General features: G+C 34.4%; 1 long non-coding RNA gene across 1 annotated transcript; it reads right to left on the bottom strand.

The window, feature by feature from the left end:
- Positions 1-6,079: 6,079 nt before the first annotated feature.
- On the bottom strand, positions 6,080-16,948 carry LOC308654908. The gene is made up of 3 exons (XR_014023342.1): positions 16,826-16,948; positions 15,645-15,788; positions 6,080-6,215 (listed from the first exon to the last, which is right to left on the bottom strand). It is a non-coding gene; the product is annotated as an uncharacterized lncRNA (long non-coding RNA).
- Between the last annotated feature and the right edge of the window lie 938 nt (positions 16,949-17,886).

The raw sequence follows: 17,886 nt of genomic DNA on the forward strand, positions 1-17,886 counted from the left end.
TGAGAAGGAAAAAAAACCACTTACACATTACTATTTTTTTTCCAAGTTGTGTTTCTTTGCTACCATCCTTCAAACAAAACTTAAGTGTTGGTAGCAACTCCTTACTTAATTCTTTTCACCTAATGAATAATAATCTTGAAAAATGAATCTCTTTAAATAAATTTTCATTATTTAATTACTATGATTAGGAAATTCATATTTTTTACATTTTGGATGACTTTTTTCTTCTTTCTTTCTGTCTCTTTCTCTTTCTTTCTTTCATTTAACATTAGGGTCTTTTACTACTTGTCTTAGGCTGGTCTTGAACTCCTGGGCTCAGGTGGTCCTCCTGAAGCCTTTCAAGAAATGGACCTACAAACATATGTCATCATGACCAGATTTGTAGAACTTTTGCATTTGCAAAGGACCACTAATCTAAGAAAATTTATTGTAATATTTTTACTATAAAATATATTTGTGAATGTTAGCATGTGTCTATTAGGTGAGCCCTAGCTCATAGTTTTTTTTCAATATGTTTTTAGTTGTAGATGGATACAATATCTTTATTTATTTTTATGTGGTGCTGAGGATCAAACTCAGTGCCTCACATGTGTGAGGTGAGTGCTCTACCACTGAGCTACAGCCCCAGCCCGCTCATAGAAATAATCTGTGAGGTGAACAGAAAGCCTACATCCTGGGAGCAAATTTTTACCCCTCACACATCAGAGCACTAATCTCTAGGGTATATAAAGAACTCAAAAAGCTAATCACCAAAAAACAAAAACAAAAACAAAAACAAATAACCCAATCAACAAATGGGCCAAGGATCTGAACAGACACTTCTTAGAAGAGAATATACAATCAATCAACAAATATATGAAAAAAGGTTCATCATCTCTAGCAATTAGAGAAATGCAAATCAAAACTACTCTGAGATATCATCTCACTCCAGTCAGAATGGCAGCTATTATGAAGACAAACAACAATAAGTATTGGCTAGGATGTGGGGAAAAAGGTACACTCATACATTGCTGGTGGGACTGCAAATTGGTTCAGCCAACATGGAAAGCAGTATGAAATGAAAACTCCTTGGAAATCTGGGAATGGAGCCACCATTTGACCCAGCTATCCCTCTCCTTGGTCTATACCCAAAAGACTTAAAAACAGCATACTACAGAGCCACAGCTACATCAATGTTTATAGCAGCACAGTTTACAATAGCTAAATTGTGGAGCCAACCTAGATGCCCTTCAGTGGATGAATGGATAAAAAAAATGTGGCATATATACACAATGGAATTTTACTCAGTAATCAAAGAGAACAAAATCATGGCATGTGCAGGTAAATGGATGGCCTTGGAGAAGATAATGCTAAGTGAAGTTAGCCAATCCCCCCCAAAAAAACAAATGCCAAATGTTTTCTCTGATACAGGGAGGCTGACTAATAGTGGGGTAGGGAGGGGGAACATGGGAGGAATAGATAAATTCTAGATAGGGCAGAGGGGTGGGAGGGAAGGAGAGGGGGAGGGGATTATCAAGAATGGTGGAATGTAATAAACATCATTATCCAAAGTACATGTATGAAGACACAAATCCGTGTCAACATACTTTATATACAACCAGAAACATGAAAAATTGTGCTGTATATGTGTAATAAGAATTGTAATGCATTCCGCTGTCATTTAGTTTTTTTAAAAAAATCAATAAAAAATTTTTTATTTTATTTAGCTCACAGTTTTTGATGGCTTGTTTCCATGTAGAGTATCATGACTTAATCATGGCATAGGCCTGAATCATTCTTGAATTTGACATTCCACTTTTTTATTATTATTATTTTTAGTTGTAGATTAGACATGATGCCTTTATTTTATTTGTTTATTTTTATGCAGTGCTGAGGATCGAACCCAGTGCCTCACACATGCTAGGCAAGAGCTCTGCCACTAAGCCACAACGCCAGCCCTTCACTTTTTTTTTTTAACCCATAAACTTTATTTTCTAGCTTATTTATTTATTGTGGTGCTGGGGTTTAAAATGAGGGGTACTTTATCACTGCATTATGTCCTTAGCTCTTTTTAAAATTTTATTTTGAGACAGGGTCCTGATAAGTTTCCCAGACTGGCCTTGAACTTACCATCCCTTTGCCTCAGCCTCCTGCTTTAGCATCCTGGGATTACAGGCATGTGTCACCATCACACCTGATTTTTACTTACTTTTTGTTCTTTGATCACCAGCTGAAGTATTTAGCTTTTATTCTGAATTATGACTGCTTAAGGACATTTTCATTATTTTTAAACTTACCCAATATAAGATTAGCTGATAGCGTTTTTTATATGCAGAAGCTGTGCTAAGCATACTCTGTAAATTACTTGCTCCCTCACCTTACCCTTACAAAATTTGTGCTTTGGCAAAATCACAATTTTTTGCCTATTAAGGGCTTTATAGGTTGCCATCCAATTGCAGAACCTTTAAATGTTAGATCCTTAAATGCCTGTTTATGTTGGAATCTTTAGTGATATAATTATGAGACAGGGTGGGGAAGAAGGGAGAGAGAAAGAGAAAGGTGGAATTTGAAGATCTGCCTCTATTTAACTGGGCCTTGGATAAGCTTTTAACTTTGGTGCACCTCAGTTTCCTCATTTTTCAAATTGTAATGCCAGCACCTTTCCAAGGCACAGGTTTGTTATAAGGAACAAATAGCATAAGATCTGTAAAAGGACTTTGTAAATTATGACATGTACACCTTAATAATTATTATTCAAAGAGCTCCAGGAAAGATAAATGAAAGGCAAAGTCAACTTGATTTTCGTGTTATGGTCAGTTCTTTTTTCAGGACTAATGGAAGTTGGGCATGGTAATCTTCCTATAAGAAATGCAGAAATAACTATGTCTGGGCTTTCACATCTTCTGTAGTCTAATGAAAATTTTTCTGACCACCTTTTTAGATCTTAGGGCACAGGGAATATAATTCTTTTTGTATTGTGTTAATTTTGAACAAGAGGTGTACCTAATTCTTAGGAGGAAAAAAAAAGAGCAAGGGAAAGATGGTATATCTGGCCACTACCACCTGCTATTTTTAGATTGGCTAGGAAGCCCTATTTGGCTGCCTTTACCCATCTTATTTGGCAACTCTTGAGCCTGCATCTTTCAGAAAATATAAGAAGCTTAGAAGGTGGAAAAGTGGATTTCTTTGATTTTCCAGAAGCCATTGCTGAAAAAACATCACCACAGACAATTTGAAGGACATTGACTGTAAGTAAAATAGTAAGTGTTTTCATTTAGTGGAGTGGGCATACGCAACACAAAAGAAATGATGTGATTCTACCTTTCTGCGTTCAGAGGGGGTGAAGAGGCAATGAACCTTCTGTGCTAATTTGATTTTCATCCATTATCAAGAGAAATATTAATTTAGAGAAAGAAGCAAATACTGTGCATACATACAGAAACTCATACATTTTTATGGCTTTTTACAATAAAATCCTTAGGAAAAACGGTAACAATGTGAATGCCAAAGAAGAACACAGAAACCATCATGGAAATAACAGATCTTAAGATTAATGTATTAAATTCAATAAATTTAAAAGATAAAGAATTAGAAGATAAATTGAAAATTTTAATTGTCCATTTACTTAGATAAAGGACATACATAAATGGATCAGTTTTAAATGAGCATATATGTGGGCATTTTACAAATAATAAAATTTAAAAATTTTATTTGTAGTTTATACAAAGTTCTAAAATATTTTGTTATTTGGTATAGTAATGTACCAAAAATCTCTCTTTTTAGGTTTTATGTGCCTTGAAATGGAGTTTCTTTTTACCTATATTATTATTTTATTAGCTTCCTACACTAATTTTGCTTTTTGTTAAATCATTTTTCTATAACTGAAGAATTTTATTAAATGAGTTAAATGCTAAGTGCTCAATAAATATTACTATAAAGTTTTCTATGATAATTGGTTGTACCTGGTATTTTTAACATGTGCAGAAATTTTAATAAGATTATATTTGAAAATCCATTTAAAGCCAGTCCTAGTCTAAGTCATATAATTATTTTACATAATTGTATTTAAGATAAAATTTACTTTTTCATAGCAGTCCAAAATTGATAATTTTCCTTCTTTTCCCAAGGAGTTTGAGAAAAACTTTCATTGTAAACTGAGTTTTATGTGTAGTAGTAATGTAAAATAATTTTGCCTACTAGGACAGGTTATGGATATATTGCTCTATTTGAATTTGTGACTATGACATCAGTGATATGTAACAGAGTATCTACTTAGAATGACTTAAATTCAAAGACCAATTTTGTTTTACAGACTACCTTGCTTGTAAAAAAAAGGTTCAGGGAATATTTGTAAAGTCTTTTATTGTTGACAACGGACGTTTACATCCTTTAATATTTAGTCTTCACAATAACCCTGGGAGGTAAATAGTAGTATTTTTCTCTTATAAGAAAACTGAAGTTTGGAGGTCACATTTGTATCTGACAAGGTTTTTAACAAGAGACTGGATCACTAGAAAGAATTCTATAGAACTGATGTCTTCATAGAGAAGGATAAAAAAAAAAAATCCTAGGTGGTCTTTTGAAATCCACGTGTCTGTGATTCTCAGAGTTTTAGAAAGGCAGTATGGTTCGTAGAAAGCCTACCAGAAGACCTGTATTTACTATATCCTGACCTTGAGCAAGTAATTCAGTCTCTGAACCTTAATTCTTTATCTGTAAAACAGGGATGATTTTTTAAATAACTTGAATATTACTGAAAAGATGAAATGAGATAATATAGAAAAGGGCATGCTCTAACTGCTTAGCAGTAAAGCTATTGTTCATAAGAACAATTCCAAATACAGTAGTCCTTCCAATATCCCTGAGTTACTGCATAAACCATTAGAGCCATGTCTTTGAAGGGGAGTATAATGCTACTAATTAACACATTTTTGGTGAATTAGATAAAATGAATGGTGCATTTGTTGAAGATTTTAAGTATAGAGGAGGGAATTGGATAAAATAGAACTTGTGGATATATTTTGAAATGGAAACAAAAATCACAATTAAAAGGAGTAAGAAATAAGCCAGAACCTAGCTTGGAAGCAAAGAATGTGAGAACCATTTGGCTAAATCCTGGGCACACAGTTTTAGGACCAACTACATATCAGGGATGCTTCCAATAATCTGGTGGTTTGTGGACATGGACAGTTTCAGCAGTGGTGTGGAATGGCTCACATTGAACATGGGCTTTACAGTCTAACTGTCCTAGGTTACATTTTGACTGCGTCACTTGTTAGCTTTCTTGGACAAGTTACAAGTTAACATTCGTATGTCTATTCTGGAGAATGAAAATGATAAATCCTATCTTATGGATTTGTTTTGAAGATTTAATATGATACACATACAAAGTGTTAACTTGTATTTTCTGCATATTACCTCCTTTGCTAACAAAAATATATGAGGTGTATAGGCAGGACCTTGGTTTTGTCTCTGCACCTGGTATATGATAGTAGACCCTCAAATATTTGTTGAATGACTCAACAAATGAAATTTATCAAGAGTATCTGTATATCCATAGACCTCGCTGAACAATGTGAGAAAAATACTCCTAATGTACAGTGGCATATATAAGATCTTTATCATGATCCCTTGTTTAAATTTCTATTTCATCTATTGTCTAATCATTTAAGTAACCCTTAAATGTTTTATGTCATTAGAGTAGACAGTGGTATTTATCCATTATCATCCAGCCCAATGCTATGCTTGTAGCAGCACTTGACTGGAATAAGAATGTATTCTATGATTTACTGAACAACATAATCAGGAACATGTATTAGATAATGGTGATTGGTGAATGAAATTTATACTTGGTAATAGTAGAATTTTGGCTAAAGATGTTGGCTAAAGATGAGAGGCTAGTTTCTTCAATTAATATTTATCAAATGAAAGCCTGAAAAACATACTAATAGTCAAGGAAAAGAAAGATCTATATGAGAATATGATCTATTCATAGAACAAAGGGTACGCGTTGGTAGATATTTTGAAGTAATCTTTGATAGAAATGACGTCTCTTGATTCTGATCTGTGCACTTACCTTTGTCTGGAGAATTTCCCTTTCCCTTACTCCATTTTTTTTTTCCATTTGCCATATCTTATTCTTCTCTCAGTTTTCAGCTCAATGTCACTTTCTCCAAGAAACCTCTGTGACCACCTTGAGTCTCTCCCCTAGGTTCCCATAGTGCCATATACTTTCTCTGGTAAAATACATATGAAAATATGCTCTAATTGTCTGTTTAATTTTTTTGTGTCCCCTACCAAGTGATAAGTGCATGAGCACAGGAGTTATATATGTTTTATTCATCATTATACTCTAATACAATGCTTGGTACTCAATACGCTTTGAATAAGTGAATGAAAAATGATGAATGAGAAAGCAAAAAACCTTCAAAATAATAGTTGTCATTTACTGGATATCTTTTAAGTGACTAGGCCTTAAAAGATGTTAATATTTAATTCTTGCAACAATTCAGATGGGGTAAATGAGGTTGAAAGGATTTAATACGGTCAAAGCACTGCTTAGATTTGAGCCAGGATCTCTCTGTATATCTATGATCTTTTCCATTTGGTGATAATGCCTTTCTCATACTTTACATCAATATAAGTAATTAAAGATTGCAAAACTTCTTTACTCCTTAAAACAGTCTTGAGAAGCCAGTATTACTTCCCCGACCCCCCACCCCCATCCATTTTTATATCTAGTGAAGCGAAAGCCATGGCTTTCCAATTAGATATTCTGGATGTGGATGATTTCCCTTTCCATGATAGCACAGCTGTCTCATTCTAAAGGATTCAAAGGTCTAAGGCCTTTAAAAAATGGTGAGGTGGTGAACGTTTAAAAAATAATTTTAAATTCATAAACAAGTGAAATCATTCCAGATAGAAATGTTTTAGCAGGGATGAAATAATTTCCGCATTTTATCATTTTTTCCCCAAGAGACAAATTAATGAAGTTGGGAATAATTGCTATTAGTACTATCAAGTTCTTTGTTCTCTTTGATACCTGGTTGTTTCTTGGTTTCATATTGCTATAAGCTCAAAAAATACTGAGTTCTTACAGAAGAGACTACTGCTTATGGAGGAAATGGTGCTCTGGGTGAATTTGATGCAGCACCTTCCTAATTGGCTCTCCTTGCATCAGTTTGTTTTGCAATTACTCTGCTAATCCCATACTCCTCAAATTGCCGCTTCTGGCAAGAGGAGGCTTAATGGGAATGCCCAAGAGGTCATTGACTTTGGCCACCCTTGACCTATGACTTGGCTTTGCTTTTTAACCTTCCACCAAAATTACTTCTGTTTAGAGGAAAGGGAGTAGGGATGAGGTTAGTGAGGAGAGTGGTATTTTTGACTGAAAGAAGAGGAGGCCTAAATCTAAGGGAAGCAATTTTCTATTTCTTCCCCCAAATGGAGAAGTCCCTTACACATACAGAGAAAAGAAAATTAAGAGTGAAAAGAAAAACAAACCTATATTCTTGGTGTTGTCATAGTGTTTGGCAGCTGCTTTACCACATAGATCACTGGACTGTAGGACAATAAAAATACCAAGTATCAAAAGTAAAGAGTATTTTTTAAAATTTCAAAACCCATTTTGAAAGCAGATGATAGTTTTCTAAAACTACAATTAACCAGAATTATAGTATAATCTCTTAAGAAAACGTTAGATTTAAATAAGAGCCTTACAAACAATTGTGATTTGAAAATACATTGCTCTAAAACAAATATAATCTTAACATATATCTTGATTATTATATATTTTGTTCTGCCTTTTACTGTTCTGTAAATATTTGATGAAGCCACAGTTCATTATTTACTTTTCTTTGACCTCCCCACCAGCTAAAAATATTTGTGTTTCTGTTTTCCTTGTGACTTTGCGTTTGTGCTATCTGGCATTGGAATTTTGTTGAATCTGTGTATATCTGTGGAGGAAAAAGAGAGGAAAGTGGATAATGTAGGCCCAAATAGGTTGTGGTTGAATAGAAGGAAATCCAAGGCTAGGCTGAAAGAATTGAGGTACAGGGCTGGGGTTGTAGCTCAGTGGTAGAGTGCTTGCCTCACATGTGTGAGGCCCTGGGTTTGATCCCCAGAACCAAATAAAAATAAAATACAGATATTGTGTCAATCTACAACTAAAATTTTTTTTTTAAATTGAGGTACAATTTATATAAATTCTATAAATCTAAAACATCTAAATATACATATACATCTAACCACTATCCAGATTAAAATACAGAACAGTTTCAATACCATAGAGGTTTTTGGTGTGTCTTCCTGGGCATTACCTACTCCCAAGGATAACCACCCTTCAAATTTCCATTACCATAACTTAGTTTTGTCAGAACAACCATTTTTAAAAAATATGTATATTTTTTAGTTGTAGTGGACACAATACCTTTATTTCACTTACTTATTTTTATGTGGTGCTGAGGATCAAACCCAGGGTCTCACACAGGCAAGGGGAGCGCTCTGCCGATGAGCCCCAGCCCCAGCCATTTTTAATGGTGCTTTTCATGCAAGACATCATGAAATGGGAAGGACTGATATAAAGTTTGGGAATAGAGAATAAGTTCTAATCCCTTGGCATGACATTGGATGAAAGTTGTGGTGTGTCTGCTTTATTTCCAAAGAACAGATATTCCCAAGGTTCTATCAGTTCCACATTGTTCAGAGGGGCAGGGTTTGTTTTTTTTTATTTTGTTTTGTTTTTCCTCAAATGTCCACCTCCACACAGGAAGTCCAAAAGCTGCACACTGAGTTTCCTCCTCTCTTCAAGGGATACTTTATAAGGGTGTCCAGTTTTACTGGATGAATAATGTCCACAAGCAAAGCCTCACTCCACACTTGAGAAAAACTCACCACTGAACCCTTTTATTTCTACTCTTGGACCTTCTTCCCCTTCCCAGTTTGCAGGGGCCCCCAGTCCTGAAGCCTAGCCTGTGTGTTTTCCATTCTTCTTGTCTTTTATCTCGGCTCCAGGCTTTTTCACTCTTTGGAAATAACAAAAGCTGAAAACATCCATCCATTCTTATTTTTATTTATTTGTTTGTTTGTTTGTTTGTTTATTTATTTATTTATTTTGTGCTTCTGCTTTTGGAGGTAGGGAAATATAACAGGAGAGGAGGAAAGAAATCTATACATAAGAATATAGAAATTTTTTTTAAAAGAATGCAGAAATAAATACTTTGAGATTCAGTTCCACCATATACATAAAATCACTTATGATGTGAGCCTCAACTCTCCACCTTCTTTCCAATCATTTTCCTGCTTCATTTTAAGAGATATTTCAAAATTCTTTCCTAGATGAAGTTTTTCCCTATGTCCACAGGCTGTTGGTTGCTCTCTTCATTATTACAGCAAAATATTTGTTCACATATCTGCCATAGCCATTATCACTTAACTTTAAATTATTTGTTCATATATTTCTTTTTAAAGCTATATCATGAATTTTTGAAAATATGAACCTAATTTTAGTGCTGTCATCCTCAAAGTCTAGCCAAACTGTTTTGATTTGTGAGTGCATCAGCTGTGTTGTGTTCGGACAAATAGGTTGAGTTACTAACAAGAGGACTATATATTTTTGAATACCCCTTTTACTTACTTGAAAATAAAAGATGCTTTTGAATAATAAACTTAGACTCAAAACCACACAGTAGAAAATAAATCTGTATATTTGGTGCTATTTACCTCTCTTAAATGTTATCATTCTTTGCAGTTTCATCCTTTGCTATTGCTTTTTGTATTTAACACATGCTGTCCATGACTATATTCATTCCTGTGATTTCAATTACTTTTCTATTCGGATAATGCCTTTGGCTGACTCAGCAGTGGCCTTCACAAATACCAATAGTCTCTTTTTTCTTACTAAAAAACCCCATTATTTCTGTTAGGGCAGGCATGTTGATAGTTAAATTTTCACCTCCCCAAATGTCATTACAAATAAAAGTAGTCATGTGACCAGTTCTGGTTAATAAAAGGGGAAATATCACAGAGAGAAGCCTTTCCAAACAAGAGCAACAACAACAACAACAAAAACCTCACAAGAATCAGATTTTTACCTTCTTGCTTTTCTATATGGACCATGAATGCAGTGTGCAAAGGTACATTATTAATTGTGTGACCCTGGGGACAAAAACAAACAAAAAACTACATATTAAATATGACAGAACAGGGGCAGAACAGGGGCTGGGGTTGTGGCTCAGTGGCAGAGCACTTGTCTAGCATGTGTGAGGCACTGGGTTTGATTCTCAGTACCACATATAAATAAATGAATAAAATAAAGATTCATCAATATCTAAAAAATATTTTTTAAAAATGACAGAACAGGGCTGGGGTTATGGCTCAGTTTTAAAGCACTTGCATAGCACGTGTGAGGCACTGGGTTTGATTCTCAGCCCACACAAAAAAATAAAAATAGTGTGTTCATCTACAACTAAAATAAATGTATATTTTTTTAAAATGACAAAACAGGTTAAAAAAATCATTTCCTTGATAACACTCCTGACAAGGTGCATTGGCTTTGGTCCACCTATTTCTGGGTTTCTTGCCACATGAGGAAATTAACTCTTGTTAAGTTACTGTTTATGGGTTTTTCTGTTATTCACAGCTGATTGCATTTCTACCATATATCCCCCAAATCCAGGGCTTGATTGGGACTTTTAGAGACTACGGACACTGAAAAGATTTTTCTTATTGAAATCAATTTTTCTCAGCATCTTCATTATTTATTTCACATAGTGACTTAAACCCAAAAAATGTGGATTGAAAAATATTTAACTTTTATTCCTGCTTTGAAAATTTACAACTGATTTAAACTAGAACAGTGATTGTTAACATCTCTAAGTACTCACACATCTATTAGTTTCTGAACACTTATGCAAAAAGTTAAAACATTTAATTTGATTTCTTAATTAATAAAATTAATTTTATTTTTAAAAATTGATATAATCTTTTTCAAATATCTAGATGGGGATGCTGAAGGAATAGAAATGGGAACCAATTCCTTTAAGGATTTTTGTTCTCACAGATAACCCTTATGAACCTGTCATTAGATAAAGCTTCAGACTAAAGAAATCAGAAAATTTTGTTTTTTATGTTTCTGTTTATCTCCCCCTTTGCTTTTGTTTCTTTAGAGTCTAGAGAATTAAATGGTGCATAGATAATACTTAATGAATGAATGATGAATTTACTCATATATAATGTAGTAGATGTCTCTGTATCAGTCAGTATAGGTTATATTAACAAACTACAAAATCTATTTTTGAATTACATGCCATAGTAATGTGGTTCACTTTGGGGAATTCTGTTTATCAGAGTTACTTAGAGACTCAAGGTGAAAGAACCTTTACTTTGTCAGATGTGTTTATAATTGCCATAGGTGGTAGGGGGAGATTGGGATTTATACATTGACTTTTTTTTCCGCCCCCCCTTGGTTCTGGGGATTGAAGCCAGGGTCGCTCTACCACTGAGCTCCATCCCCAGCCTTTTTAAAAGTTTGAGACAGGGTCTCGCCAAACTAGTCTCAAACTTGCCAAGGCTGGCCTTAAATTTGTGATCCTCCTGCCTCAGCCTCTCAAATCGCTGGGATTATAGGCCCACACCATCTTGCCCAGATATGAATTAGCTCTTAAAGTGTTCTCCCTGAAATAACAAATAACACTTTCACATTTTATTTGCCAAAGTAAGCCTGGTGGTCAATCCCAGGTCATAGAGAAGTAAAATAACAAGATAGATGAGAATTGGAACATTTAAACAGCTCTAATAATTGGGTGTGATTAATACAAAATTAGGGATACTCATTTTTAAGTTTGGTTTCTAGAGTGGGCAAGGTGTCTGGATTGCTCATCATTTTAATTAAAAGCAAATAAAAAATCTGACCTGAGTTGGGCGTGGTGGTACATTCCTGCAATCCCAGTGACTCAGGAGGTTGAGACTGGAGGATCACAAGTTTGTGGTCAGTCTCAGCAATTCAGTGAGACCCTCAGCAACTTTGCAAGACCCTGTCTGAAAATAAAAATGACTGGGGATATAGCTCAGTGGTAAAACACCCCTGGATTCAATCTCTGCAAAAATAAATAAATAAATAAATAAATAAATAAATAAATAAATAAATAAAAATTAAAAAAAAGAATTCTGACTTGAATGTAAAACAACTCCTGAATGCTTCCACAAGCAAAAAATAAAGAATTTTAAAAGTCAAGATGAATGAAGATGGAACTTCAAGATTAACCTGCAAAGAAAACTGCCTTTTGAACTTGGGTGCTAAGTAGGGTAGGAGGCTGAGGGCAGAAGTTCTGTAGGAGGACTCAGCAATCTGTATTGAAAAAAAAAAAAAAGACTATCCAGTATTCAGGTTTGCAAACAGCTATAATCCATTGCTTCAGTTTCTCAGTTTCAGAAATCCAATAGCTAGATAAAGCATGGAAAGGTTTGACCTTTAAAAAATAAGTTGTTTTTGTTCTAAAATTCAGTAGAAAATATAAGACCAGAATCTAGATTTCCTTGTTCCTATCTGGCAAATTAGGAAATATGTTTCCTTTATGTCCATAGTTTGGTGGCCATTAATACAGATTTTCAATAAACATATTTATTAATTTTAATATTAAAGTATTAACATGTTATTATTTTACTTGTTGTGCTGCAGGGGATGAAATCCAGGACCTTGTACATGCTTGGTCAGCATGCTACCATTGAGCTACAGACCTAGCCCAAAATGTTATTTATTCACTGTTTTGAATGGACACTATATGTGTATAGTATAAATTCAAAATATAAAATATATTAAGGAACATGATTGAAATTAAATTTTTTAAAATTATCTGGTCCTAGTTCCCTTCTTAGAAGCAATCATTCCAGCCAGCTTAAGTTACCCTTCCAGAGATGCATGAATTTGTGTGTGTATATAAACCATACACACACACATACATATACACACAGACACAAATGGTAGCACACTAAGTTCACTGTTTCTTCATTTAACTCTATTATCCTGGATATCATTCAATTTTAAACCATATAGATTTGCCTTACTATTGGAAGTTGGCACATGATTAAATAATATGTCTCCCATTTATTCTAATATTTTGATATTTCAAATACTGCTACATAAATATCCTTTTATATGGCATTTCTCAGGTGTCAATAAATATATGGAGTAGATTCCTACAGTGGAGTTTATGAGTCAAGGATATATACATTTAAAATTTTAACTTTGGTCTGTGGTTGTGGCTCAGTGGTAGAATGCTCACCTAGCATGCATGGCGGTACTGGTTTAATCCTCAGCACCATATAAATATAAAAAAAAATATTGTGTCCACCTAAAACTAAAAAAAATAAATATTTTTAAAAAAAATTAACTTTAATAGTGTTTAATTGCTCTTAACAAAGCTGGTACCAATTTATACTTCCACTAGAAATGTATGAATATTCCTTTGTATCCTTGTTGAAAAATTCCTTTAAAAATTTTTTCTTTTCACCATGTGGAAATTTTTAATTATTACACATTTGAATTCATCATTTAAAAAAATATTTCATTAGTTATTGATGGACCTTTATTTATTTGTTTACATATGGTGCTGTGAATCAAACCTAGTGCCTCCCACAGGCAAGGCAAGTGCTCTACCACTGAGCCACAACCTCAGCCCTAAATTCATCATTTTTTCATGGTTTCAGTGTTTTATGTAATTCTTAGAAAAGCCCTTCTTACTCTATGTCCCTTAAAAAATTCTTGTTTCAAGTGCTTTATGTTTTGTTTTAATTTTTATTGTTAAAAACTTGTATATTCTAAAAATCTACCCAGCAGCTCCATTTGGGCCGTGCACCCCAGTGCCTGGCTGTGGCTGTAGCCACAGTGGGCACAAGGCCAAGTTCCTCCCCTTTTTTCCCCACTGATGGGGGCTTCCACTTGTCTCCTTGGGAGAAGCAAAAGGGTCAACAATACACAGATGTCATCCCACTATGTCCTCTGCAGCCCACAGTGGCCAGTTGAAGATGCTGGCCTTCCGTGACACTTGTGTTTTGGCACGAAGGAGCGACATAAACATTTTTTTTTTAATTTTTTTTTTTTGAGAGAGAGAGAGAGAGAGAGAGAGAATTTTTAATATGTATTTTTTAGTTCTTGGCAGACACAACATCTTTGTTGGTATGTGGTGCTGAGGATCGAACCCGGGCCGCACGCATGCCAGGCGAGCGCGCTACCGCTTGAGCCACATCCCCAGCCCAGACATAAACATTTTTTATAGATGGCTAATATAATTGTTCCAAAACTATTTTCTTAATAAATCATCATTTCTCCCATTGATATGCAATGTCATCTTTAATAATATACTAAATTCCTTAATACAATTTTTTCTATTGCTAGATCTTCTATTCTGTCATTCATCAGTTCTTCACTTATTGACTAGTACCATATTGTTTTAATTGGTGAAGTTTCAAAATAAAATAAACATAGGGTTTATTCTGACCATTAATTTTATTTTTTAGAGTTTTCAGTCTTTTTTCTTCTTTTTTTCATATGCATTTAAAATACTTTGCTATTTCTCTAACAAAAATTGTGTTGTTATAATTATTGAGATTGCATTGAATTTATAGATTTCATTTAAGTAGAAAGGATGTCTTCATGATATTGAGTCTTCCTACCCATGAACCAAATTTTCATTTTCATGTGTTTAAGGTTATTTTTCATATTCCTTAATTGTTTCAAAAATTTATTTATAATTCTTGCTATTGCTTGTCAATTTGCCTTTTTTTGTTTGCTGATAGTATAAATGAGGTTTTTACCTTCCTTTATATTTTTGACTGTTGCTTTTGCTAATATATATGATGGTAATTAATGTCTGTACATTAATTAATTTTATAGTTGGTCACATTGCTGAGTTCTCTTTTAGTAGCAATTGTTTTTTCCCCTTAAGTTGAAACAATTGTAGATATTCTACAAATTATGAAGCATATTTCCTCCTTTGTTATTTTTTATGTACCTAATTTCATCTATTGACTAATTTCATTGGCTACTATCTCCTTCAGGATATTTTTAGATGATAATGGTTAGAACACAGTCATCTTTTGAGCTAGCATAATTATTTTTGTGTAATGTGATCAAGAAGGCTATAAAATATGCTTCCTTAAACTTGCAAAGCCCCCCACCAGAAAATATGTTTTGAGAAAGGAAATGAAATCAAAATGCTTCCTGGAAGCATGTTTTTTACATTTGGGTCTTTCACATATTTGTTCAAATGTACCTTTTCAGTGGGATTTTCCCTGCTCCTTAAATAAAACTGTATCCTCTTCTCCCTACCCAGCTCTTTTTTCCCCCTCTGTAGAATTTACCACTATTTCACAAATTGTATATTTACTTTTTTTTTAAGTATGTTTTTCTCCCCTGGAATGTAAACTTCATTAGAGCAGAGATTTTTTTTTACCCTTTTTTGGATACTACTGTATTTTTAGCACCTGTATCTTGCACATAAAAAAATGCTCAATAAATACTTGATGGATAGAATTTCCTAAGATAATCCAGGGAAGGTGTTATAAGGACTGACTTGACGCCAGTTAGATGTCAGTATATAGTAGGATTTAAATACCTGAGCACTTGGTGGGTTTAAGGTACCATCATCACATTTTCAAATTTCTGTTACCTTATCTACTTCTCCATAGAGATGAACCATATACAAGACTCCAAATCTCATCAGGACTGGGAACATAAGGATCCAAGCAGTAGTAGCCATGGAGAGGGGGAAAGCCCCAGATTCAGGGTTTACTCCACAGCTCTCCACTGGCATCTGTTTTAAAGAATAAAATTTTTTTCATCTGTTTTGCAGAAATAACCACAAAAATATTTCACTAGAAAGAGAATTCACAAGAATTGGAGCTCTGTAGAACAACCTTCATAGTGTTCAAAACAGATGTTCTTTGTACCTAATTTACCATTAAAAATAAACACAGCAAAGGCCTTTCATGAAAGCAGTGAGGAACTTTATATCCAAAGGACTTGGGCCTAGGATACCACAATTATTATTAAGAAAAAGAAAGGAATAAAGAGAAGGAAGGGAAGAAGGGAGTGGGGAGGGAAAGGGAGAGAGAGAGAGAAAGAGAGGGATTGAAAGTCAGAGAAAGGGGTAAATTTTGAGATTTAAGCAAAGTAGTTGGTGAAATTGTGTGAAAATTCTGTTGGAAAATTATTCTGGTAGCCTGGATATGGGGAAATGAATTGCCAGCAGGGACTGCTAAAAATACAGCAACGAGAAAGAAATTACTTCATGCCAGCACATTGCCCTGCTAGTGCTTGGTATTTCTTTGTTCTAAATTCTTGTTCTGGTACAGGGTCAGTGCCTCTCCTTAAAGTGTGCTCACCTCAGATAGGGATTAATCTAAACCTGAAGGGTATGAAACAAAGCTTAATTCAGAAGCAAAAACTAGGGATCTCTAGCTCAGAGACACTCCTCATGTTTATGCTATTATTAGCACCATGATTAGGCTGAATTTAGACTAGCATTCCTATTTCACCTGAAGGGAAAATAGGAGGTTACTGCATTTAGACTGAAGGAAATCACCAACGTCAGCCTGCTATTAACAATGTTTTCAGATAAAAATTGTAAGAACCACATGTTATGAACTCAAAGTGGACTTCAGGCTGTTGTTCATCAGGACCAGTCTCTTCCTTCCTAGGTATTAAGACTCCTGTTAATGGATTCCTTTCCTTCCTTCACTTCATCCCAAAAGTAAATTAAGGACTGCCTTCTTCAGTTGAGCAAAAGAAATGTAATTTCACCTTTTGCCTTTTATTTCAATCAGAGAAAAGACAAAAGACCTTACTTACAATACCCTATAAGGTATTTCAGGATCCCAAGGTCACTTCCTCCTTGCTCCCTTCACACCAGGCAGGCCAGCCTCCCCTGTGCAATAAGTAATATGCCCAGCTCACTGGGTCCCAGGAACTTTCCCTTGCTGTCCCCTCAACCCGGGCTCCTTTCTCCCAGATTTCTCATGGCTCACTCCATCACTTCTTCCCAGTCTCTACTGGGAGAAAGTGAATATCTTCTCGTTAAATAGGCCTCATCTGACCATCCAGTCTAAAACAGCACCCCCACCTGCCTCATCTGCCCTATTTTCTGTTTGCTTACTGCTTTTATCATCACCTGATAAATTACATATTTATTTACTATACTCCATAAACTTTATAGAATGTAAACTCACAAGGGAAGGGTTTGCTGTTTGCTTCTGTGTGTAGGATGGTATCAGGAAAATGATGATATTTGATAAATTTCAGTTCAATGAATAATTTACTTTATTCTTGGCACTTTATAACATATAGGTTTATTTGTTTTATTTTCTGTATCATACTTAATATCTTCTGTGGCACATAGGAATGTATTTGTCCTTTGGCATCAGCAGTCATTTATTTTTGTAAAATGGTTCATCGATATTAACAAAATATAGGATATTATAAAAGTTCTGTATGAAGCTGGTTAATGAAAAATGGTTTTGGATTTCTCAGGCTATATATTTTAATTTTGATTTCTATCTTCCACTTATCACACTTCATGTTAGTTACTTAGGCTTAATGATGCCTTAGCATTTGAAAGCAAGAATTACTATGGATCACTCGCCTCCAGTGTTTCCTCCTTCTGCACTCCTCTTGTGTCTTCCAACAAAAGTAGATTATTGAATTTTCTGTACATTAATAGGCAAAAGAATTTCCATCCAGCAATTATACTTAATGAGAAAATGTGTCATTTAGTAAAATAAGTACAAATATATTTTAATCAAGTATGAGGCTCAGCAAAATGTGTGTTCAGATACAGTAGGTCTTTTTTTCATTTCAAAATCTTGATGAAATTCTACAAACAATAAGAAAAAATGTGTTCCAAGTAGAAAATA

The sequence above is a fragment of the Spermophilus citellus genome, assembly GCF_964194105.1.
Source record: "Spermophilus citellus genome assembly, chromosome: 8".
Lineage (NCBI taxonomy): Eukaryota > Metazoa > Chordata > Mammalia > Rodentia > Sciuridae > Spermophilus > Spermophilus citellus.